Source organism: Nylanderia fulva, unplaced genomic scaffold (genome assembly GCF_048542155.1).
Source record: "Nylanderia fulva isolate GAGA-0341 unplaced genomic scaffold, ASM4854215v1 Scaffold1053, whole genome shotgun sequence".
In the NCBI taxonomy this organism is placed as follows: domain Eukaryota; kingdom Metazoa; phylum Arthropoda; class Insecta; order Hymenoptera; family Formicidae; genus Nylanderia; species Nylanderia fulva.
This window is the reverse complement of record NW_028189252.1, coordinates 1-7,914: the sequence shown is the minus strand read 5'-3', so window position 1 is coordinate 7,914 and position 7,914 is coordinate 1. Positions and strand designations below refer to the sequence as shown.

Below are 7,914 nucleotides of genomic sequence, written 5' to 3'. Positions count from 1 at the left end.
CAATACATGGACACCACATACATTTCGCCAAAGTCCCCCTTCAACCACACACTCACTCCAAGCTTATTCGTACACTCTCTCACGCACATCACGTCTAACCTAGAGTCATTTACCACCACTGCTGCTTTCACCGTCCCACTTTCGCACACAATCACATCCATACCTATGGGCAAGCCCACCACACGTCCATGCCTTTCATACGGTTCTTGCAGCAGTGCTACACTCACTCGACGTTCGCGCATCATCTCACCCAGATCACACATAACCGCATACGCTCTCTGGCAGTTATACTGCACCACATTCACGCACCATTCATTCGTCATTTATTCTCGCTTTCTCTCTCTCTAACGCTCTCACGTATTCCGGACACACTTCGGACAGAACCGAGTGATCACATTTGCTCCCTTTCAGCTTACAGTTTCTACACACACTTTCTTTTTTACAATCTCTCATCATGTGTCCTACACATCCACATTTTTGGCACAGTCTTTCCTTTTCGGTGCATTGCCGCATCATGTGCCCAAATGCGAAGCACTTGTGGCACCTCAGCACACTGAAAAACTCTTTCACCCTAAAGGCCTTCCAATGCACAAACACTCGTCCGTCACTACAGAGAACATTTCTTATTGCACTCGTAACTTCTAATATCACATTTCCGCAGGTTGCATCTTTCTTCGCATTCCTACTCACAACACGCACACGTTCCATAAATACTCTCTCATCCACTCGCCCTTTCAAGCTCCTCTCATACATTTCTCTCATTAACACTTCACTCGCCATATCATTCGGCACATCGTACAAGATGATCTTTGGGCCTATCTTGCGAGGCAGCTCAACCTTTAGGCCAGCATTCTTAAACTGACCACACTCTTTTATTCTTTTCAACTCATTCTCGCCCATCGTCTCAATCGCTACACCTCCATTCCTCACTTTCCTCACCGCTTTCACACGCACATTCAGTGACTTGCTCACATGCTTCATCATTCTCTCCTTTACTTCCTCACTTGTCACACTCGCACTTGCATCATCCGCTCTCACTATTACCGCATAACTCTTCTCTTTCGTTTTCACTCGTTTTCACATTCACTTCCTGTACCTTTTCAATCACGCTCTTTTCAACATTTTTCGCACTCACGCTCGCATAGCTCATTCCACTTCCGCCGTAGGCTAAATCCCGACTCGCTCGACGCATACACTCATCCAGTTTCCCCTGTATTCTCTCATTTTTGCACAACATTTTCATCATCTGTTCCTCATATTCTCTCACAATGTCCAGTATTTTCTCACTCGCACTCTTTGAAATTTTGTTCGTCTCCGTAAACAGGAATTTACGGAGTCTCGCACCAATTACTCTCATACACGCTATCTCACTCACTTCCGCAACGCTCTCATTCTCTCCCTCATTCATTAATCAAAAACGAAAGTTAGAGGTTCAAAGGCGATCAGATACCGCCCTAGTTCTAACCATAAACGATGCCAGCTAGCGATCCGCCGAAGTTCCTCCGATGACTCGGCGGGCAGCTTCCGGGAAACCAAAGCTTTTGGGTTCCGGGGGAAGTATGGTTGCAAAGCTGAAACTTAAAGGAATTGACGGAAGGGCACCACCAGGAGTGGAGCCTGCGGCTTAATTTGACTCAACACGGGAAACCTCACCAGGCCCAGACACCGGAAGGATTGACAGATTGATAGCTCTTTCTTGATTCGGTGAGTGGTGGTGCATGGCCGTTCTTAGTTGGTGGAGCGATTTGTCTGGTTAATTCCGATAACGAACGAGACTCTAGCCTGCTAAATAGGCGTACCTTATGGTATCGCGAAGGCCCCCGGCTTCGGCTGGCGGGTTTTTACTACCAACGTACAAACAAATCTTCTTAGAGGGACAGGCGGCTTCTAGCCGCACGAGATTGAGCAATAACAGGTCTGTGATGCCCTTAGATGTTCTGGGCCGCACGCGCGCTACACTGAAGGAATCAGCGTGTGTTCCCTGGCCGAAAGGCCCGGGTAACCCGCTGAACCTCCTTCGTGCTAGGGATTGGGGCTTGCAATTGTTCCCCATGAACGAGGAATTCCCAGTAAGCGCGAGTCATAAGCTCGCGTTGATTACGTCCCTGCCCTTTGTACACACCGCCCGTCGCTACTACCGATTGAATGATTTAGTGAGGTCTTCGGACTGGTGCGCGGCAATGTCTCGGCATTGCCGATGTTGCCGGGAAGATGACCAAACTTGATCATTTAGAGGAAGTAAAAGTCGTAACAAGGTTTCCGTAGGTGAACCTGCGGAAGGATCATTAACGTTCCGGAGGTCCTGCTCTGCGTCGAGAGTCCTCTCTTTTGGGAGAGACGCGCGCTCGCAGCAGTCGGCGACTGAATGGACGCGCTGAAAAGGCGCTCTCAGAGAAAAAGAAAATAACGGATTTGACGGAATTTGTGGTTGTGTTTTGATATAACGACGGACGCCGTCGCGCCTCTCTGACCGAAAGTAGTCGGCAAGCAGAGCAGCGCGCCCGGCGGTGTTCGACGACGAATCGGAGCGAGACGCTTCGCGATCACGCTCGTGTGTGTGCCATTCTCCGGCCACACACACACAGAGCGTCGATTCGGCGTTGAGCGCGAACCGGTGGTAACCTATGCCCGCGCACGCGTGTGTGCAGCACCCACGACGTTCGTCGACGCGCGCCCTACCCGTTGTCGCGGGGCAGCGGTCAGCGTGCCGAGAACACACGGTGTGCGACCGCGAGTGCCGAGCGAGAGGACCCCCATATATTATTATAATATATATATAACACAGAGAAGGGATCGATGATATTTCGACCAATCTGTCAACTGTGTCGGTCCGACGGTTTCTTCAAAGAGCTTCCGCCCCGGCTCTCCCGTTGCGGGAGAGACGCTCCGAACGAGAAACACACAACTCTATCTTTGTGCCGTAGCCTTCCCTGGCGGGAGGCGGCGGTCCGCGCGCGTCCGAGGACGCGCGCGGACAGGCTGATCGAAGAGCCACCACGATTATTCTCTCTCTCTCGTCCGAGAGAAGAGACCACGATGGTTGAACGAGAAGCGCGTTTCTTCGCGAACGCAAAAATTTCGAACGATTACCCTGAACGGTGGATCACTTGGCTCGTGGGTCGATGAAGAACGCAGCTAATTGCGCGTCAACTTGTGAACTGCAGGACACATGAACATCGACATTTCGAACGCACATTGCGGTCCACGGATACAATTCCCGGACCACGCCTGGCTAAGGGTCGTTTTAGTACCCCTAAACTGCTTGCGTCCGAAAAGCGCGCACGGCCACGACGCGGGCGACCAGAGAATGGCGCGCGCGTCGCCTGTGCCCTGTGCAACGCTTACAATGGGCGTACGAGCGATCGTTGGACGTTCGCCCGAGGTGTCTGTGCCGCGCCGACCGGCCGCGGTGCAAATCCTGGCGTCGTCTGAAATGACACACCGAAATAATAATAATGAGGAAGGAGAAGCGCACAAGCGTGTAAAACGTTGGCGAACGCGCGCCCAGAGAATGCTGCGCGAATTAAGAGGGGGAGCGTGTTTGTGTATCCAAGTCGTGTGTGTACGCGAGAGCCGAGGAGAAATGGGATGAGAGTAAGAGCGCGCGCGAAGGGAGCAACAAACGGCCAAAAAATGGGTCAGAACGGTGAATGGCACCGCTTTCTCTAGAGCGGCGCGTGCGTCGTTGTCTCCCGAAAGTAGGTAGCGCTTGTCTCACCGTCTCTCCTCTCCGTACATCACACAGACTGACCGGACTGCTCTCGCACTCTGTGCCGCGTCTCTCGGTGCGATAGCGCTCGCGCGTCTTATGCCGAGGCGCCCTTGCCCGCACACATAACGGTATTACGGAGAAATATACGGCGCGTCGTCGTCCGGCGGAGAGAGCATTCGTAATCCTTTACCTCTTTACGGAGAAGGGTTTTGAATCGCGAGCCGACCGCGTGTCCGAGTCCACGAAATTTTCGTAAAGCGAAAAAAGGGGACCGGCGCGCCGCGTCGTGTACTCGTCGAATCGATTCCGCCCGAATTTCGTATATAAAAGAGAAGGGAGAGCCGAGAATCTCGAACCCCGCGATATATCGTCTCCATTACCACCAACGAGTGTGTGTGCGGTTAGCGCCCCGGCGATTTGCCTTCTCGCGTATTTCGTATGCTGCCGCTGCTGCTCTCTCGTTCGACGCTCTCTCTCTCTCTCTCCCTCTTATAATATATATTATAGAGGAGAGACGACGATGAGCGACGCGGAGGAGGCAAACGGCTACGAAAACTCACTATGCGACGACCTCAGAGCAGGCGAGATTATCCGCTGAATTTAAGCATATTATTAAGCGGAGGAAAAGAAACTAACCAGGATTTCCTTAGTAGCGGCGAGCGAACAGGAAAGAGCCCAGCACCGAATCCCGCGGTTCCGCCGCAGGGAAATGTGGTGTATGGGAGGATCCGCTTATCCCGAGGTGCCGCGTCGCGTCCAAGTCCATCTTGAATGGGGCCACTTACCCGTAGAGGGTGCCAGGCCCGTAGCGACCGGTGAGCGCCTCGGGAGGATCTCTCCTTAGAGTCGGGTTGCTTGAGAGTGCAGCTCTAAGTGGGTGGTAAACTCCATCTAAGGCTAAATACGACCACGAGACCGATAGCAAACAAGTACCGTGAGGGAAAGTTGACAAGAACTTTGAAGAGAGAGTTCAAGAGTACGTGAAACCGTTCAGGGGTCAACCTAAGAAACCCAAAAGATCGAACGGGGAGATTCATCGTCAGCGGCGCTGGCTTCGCGTCGGTCGGTGATGTCCCGCGGAGTCCTTGCGGCTCGCGCGCGGGCACGCTACCGTGCGCCGATGTCCGGCGCTCGTCGTCGTGTACTTCTCCCCAAGTAGAACGTCGCGACCCGCTGGGTGTCGGTCTACGGCCCGGGTGCGGTGTCTGTCGCGTCGCCGGTAAAACGGCACGCGACAAACCCTCGGTCGCCCGGCCGGCTGCTCGGCGGTACGCGCAAGGTATCAGGCCGCACTATTCACGGTGCGTCGACACCGTCGCAAGCGCGCGCCACGGTACTCGGAGGTTACGGACTTCGCGCCGTCCCCGGTCCTGGCCCGCTGTTGGTTACAGTACGGTACACCTTCGACAGGCCTGCGAACGTCTCCCGCGGTCTTGCGGGAGACCGATACCGGTCGGCGACGCTACTGCTTTGGGTACTCTTAGGACCCGTCTTGAAACACGGACCAAGGAGTCTAACATGTACGCGAGTCATTGGGACTTGTCGCGAGACCTAAAGGCGTAATGAAAGTGAAGGTCGGCCCTGGCCGTCGACCTAGGGAGGATGGGCCGCGTCGCGATGCGGCCTCGCACTCCCGGGGCGTCTCGTTCTCATCGCGAGAAGAGGCGCACCCAGAGCGTACACGTTGGGACCCGAAAGATGGTGAACTATGCCTGGTCAGGACGAAGTCAGGGGAAACCCTGATGGAGGTCCGTAGCGATTCTGACGTGCAAATCGATCGTCGGAACTGGGTATAGGGGCGAAAGACTAATCGAACCATCTAGTAGCTGGTTCCCTCCGAAGTTTCCCTCAGGATAGCTGGCACTCGGCCGTTCCGCACGGAACGCGCGCGAGTCTCATCTGGTAAAGCGAATGATTAGAGGCCTTGGGGCCGAAAGCGACCTCAACCTATTCTCAAACTTTAAATGGGTGAGATCTCTGGCTTTCTTGAATTATGAAGCCACGAGCATCTTCGGATCAGAGTGCCAAGTGGGCCATTTTTGGTAAGCAGAACTGGCGCTGTGGGATGAACCAAACGCAGAGTTAAGGCGCCCAACTCGACGCTCATGGGACACCATGAAAGGCGTTGGTTGCTTAAGACAGCAGGACGGTGGCCATGGAAGTCGGAATCCGCTAAGGAGTGTGTAACAACTCACCTGCCGAAGCAACTAGCCCTGAAAATGGATGGCGCTGAAGCGTCGAGCCTATACTCTGCCGTCAGCGGCAAGTGGGGCGGCAACCGGGAGCGGGCGTTAGTCTTCTCTCGCGTCGTCACGAAGCCCTGACGAGTAGGAGGGTCGCGACGGTGAGCGCAGAAGGGTCTGGGCGCGAGCCTGCCTGGAGCCGCCGTCGGTGCAGATCTTGGTGGTAGTAGCAAATACTCCAGCGAGGCCCTGGAGGACTGACGTGGAGAAGGGTTTCGTGTGAACAGCCGTTGCACACGAGTCAGTCGATCCTAAGCCCTAGGAGAAATCCTATGTCAATGACGGCGTACAATATACTCGAGTGTCGAGAAATAATAATAAATATTATACGAAAGACACACGCCCGTCGGGCGAAAGGGAATCCGGTTCCTATTCCGGAACCCGGCAGCGGAACCGCATACAATTCGGGCCCTCGTAAGAGTGTTCGTCGGGGTAACCCAAAATGACCTGGAGACGCCGTCGGGAGATCCGGGAAGAGTTTTCTTTTCTGTATAAGCATTCGAGTTCCCTGGAAACCTCTAGCAGGGAGATAGGGTTTGGAACGCGAAGAGCACCGCAGTTGCGGCGGTGTCCGGATCTTCCCCTCGGACCTTGAAAATCCAGGAGAGGGCCACGTGGAGGTGTCGCGCCGGTTCGTACCCATATCCGCAGCAGGTCTCCAAGGTAAAGAGCCTCTAGTCGATAGAATAATGTAGGTAAGGGAAGTCGGCAAATTGGATCCGTAACTTCGGAATAAGGATTGGCTCTGAGGAGCGGGGCGTGTCGGGCTTGGTCGGGAAGCGGGTCTGGCTGACGTGCCGGGCCTGGGCGAGGTGAACGGTCGGCGTTCTCGCGCCGGTCCCGGGATCCGAGCTCGGTCCCGTGCCTTGGCCTCCCGCGGATCTTCCTTGCTGCGAGGCTTCCGTGGCGGCGCGAGCCGTCGTGGTCGTCCTCTTCGGCCGCCATTCAACGCTCAGCTCAGAACTGGCACGGACTAGGGGAATCCGACTGTCTAATTAAAACAAAGCATTGCGATGGCCCTCGCGGGTGTTGACGCAATGTGATTTCTGCCCAGTGCTCTAAATGTCAACGTGAAGAAATTCAAGCAAGCGCGGGTAAACGGCGGGAGTAACTATGACTCTCTTAAGGACTCCGTCCGGGCGACCGGCGGATCCATGTGCCATCCCCACCTCCTCGTGGTGAGAGTCGGGCAACGCTGGCGAAAATTTCGACCGGCGGCCAACGGGGCTCTGGCTTGGCGGGGCGCTTGCGCCTCGCTTGGGTTCGTGGGGTTGCCAGCCCCTCGAGCCGACATACGACAGGCACTTCAAAGGAAAAAGGATATTCTCCCTGGCGGCAGCCTCGGGCCGCCGGTCCTGTCGTGCATTCGTCCTCCTCTCCTGAACCCAGCCCTGGTCCTTCGCGACAGCCTCCCGCTGCGGCTCGTCGTCGACAACCGCCCTCGGCTGTCCCTGCCCCTAAGTCCCCGCATGCCTTGCCGTACCCGTGCCCTCATTGCAATCGCGCGTTCAGCACCAAGAACGGACTCGGTCTTCATCGCCGTCGGGCGCACGAGGCCATATACAACGAGGAAATTAACGTCGAGAGGGTGAAGCGCCAGTGGAGCGCTGAAGAACAGCGCATGATGGCGAGGGAAGAGGCCTTGGCGGTTTATCGAGGCGTTCGGTTTATCAACCAACATCTGCTCACCGTTGTTCCGAACCGCTCCCTTGATGCTATCAAGGGTATGCGGAAAAACGGTGGGTACCGACGCCTTGTTGCCGCCGCTCTGGAGGATCTGTCCGCCACGTCGGGAGATAGTTTTTTTCTTTCCGCTGGTGGATCCAGTCCTTCGGCCTCCCCTCAAGCGTCAGCCATCTCTCCGCGTGGGTCACCAGGCTCGCCTCCGCTTTCACCATCTTCTCCCGGCTGGGGCGATGCGTATGGCACATTTGCCGGCGCTATTCGAGCATTAGTCCA

The 7,914-nt window shown here is 55.3% G+C and overlaps 1 non-coding gene and 2 pseudogenes across 1 annotated transcript; all 3 read left to right on the top strand.

Annotated features, from left to right (window-relative positions):
• Positions 1 to 1,551: 1,551 nt before the first annotated feature.
• LOC146725067 (small subunit ribosomal RNA) lies at positions 1,552 to 2,280 on the top strand (annotated as a pseudogene; the record flags this gene model as incomplete).
• Positions 2,281 to 3,087: 807 nt separating this feature from the next.
• On the top strand, positions 3,088 to 3,242 carry LOC114936390 (5.8S ribosomal RNA). The gene has a single exon (XR_003820692.1). It is a non-coding gene; the product is annotated as a 5.8S ribosomal RNA (ribosomal RNA).
• Positions 3,243 to 4,279: 1,037 nt separating this feature from the next.
• LOC146725066 (large subunit ribosomal RNA) lies at positions 4,280 to 7,914 on the top strand (annotated as a pseudogene; the record flags this gene model as incomplete).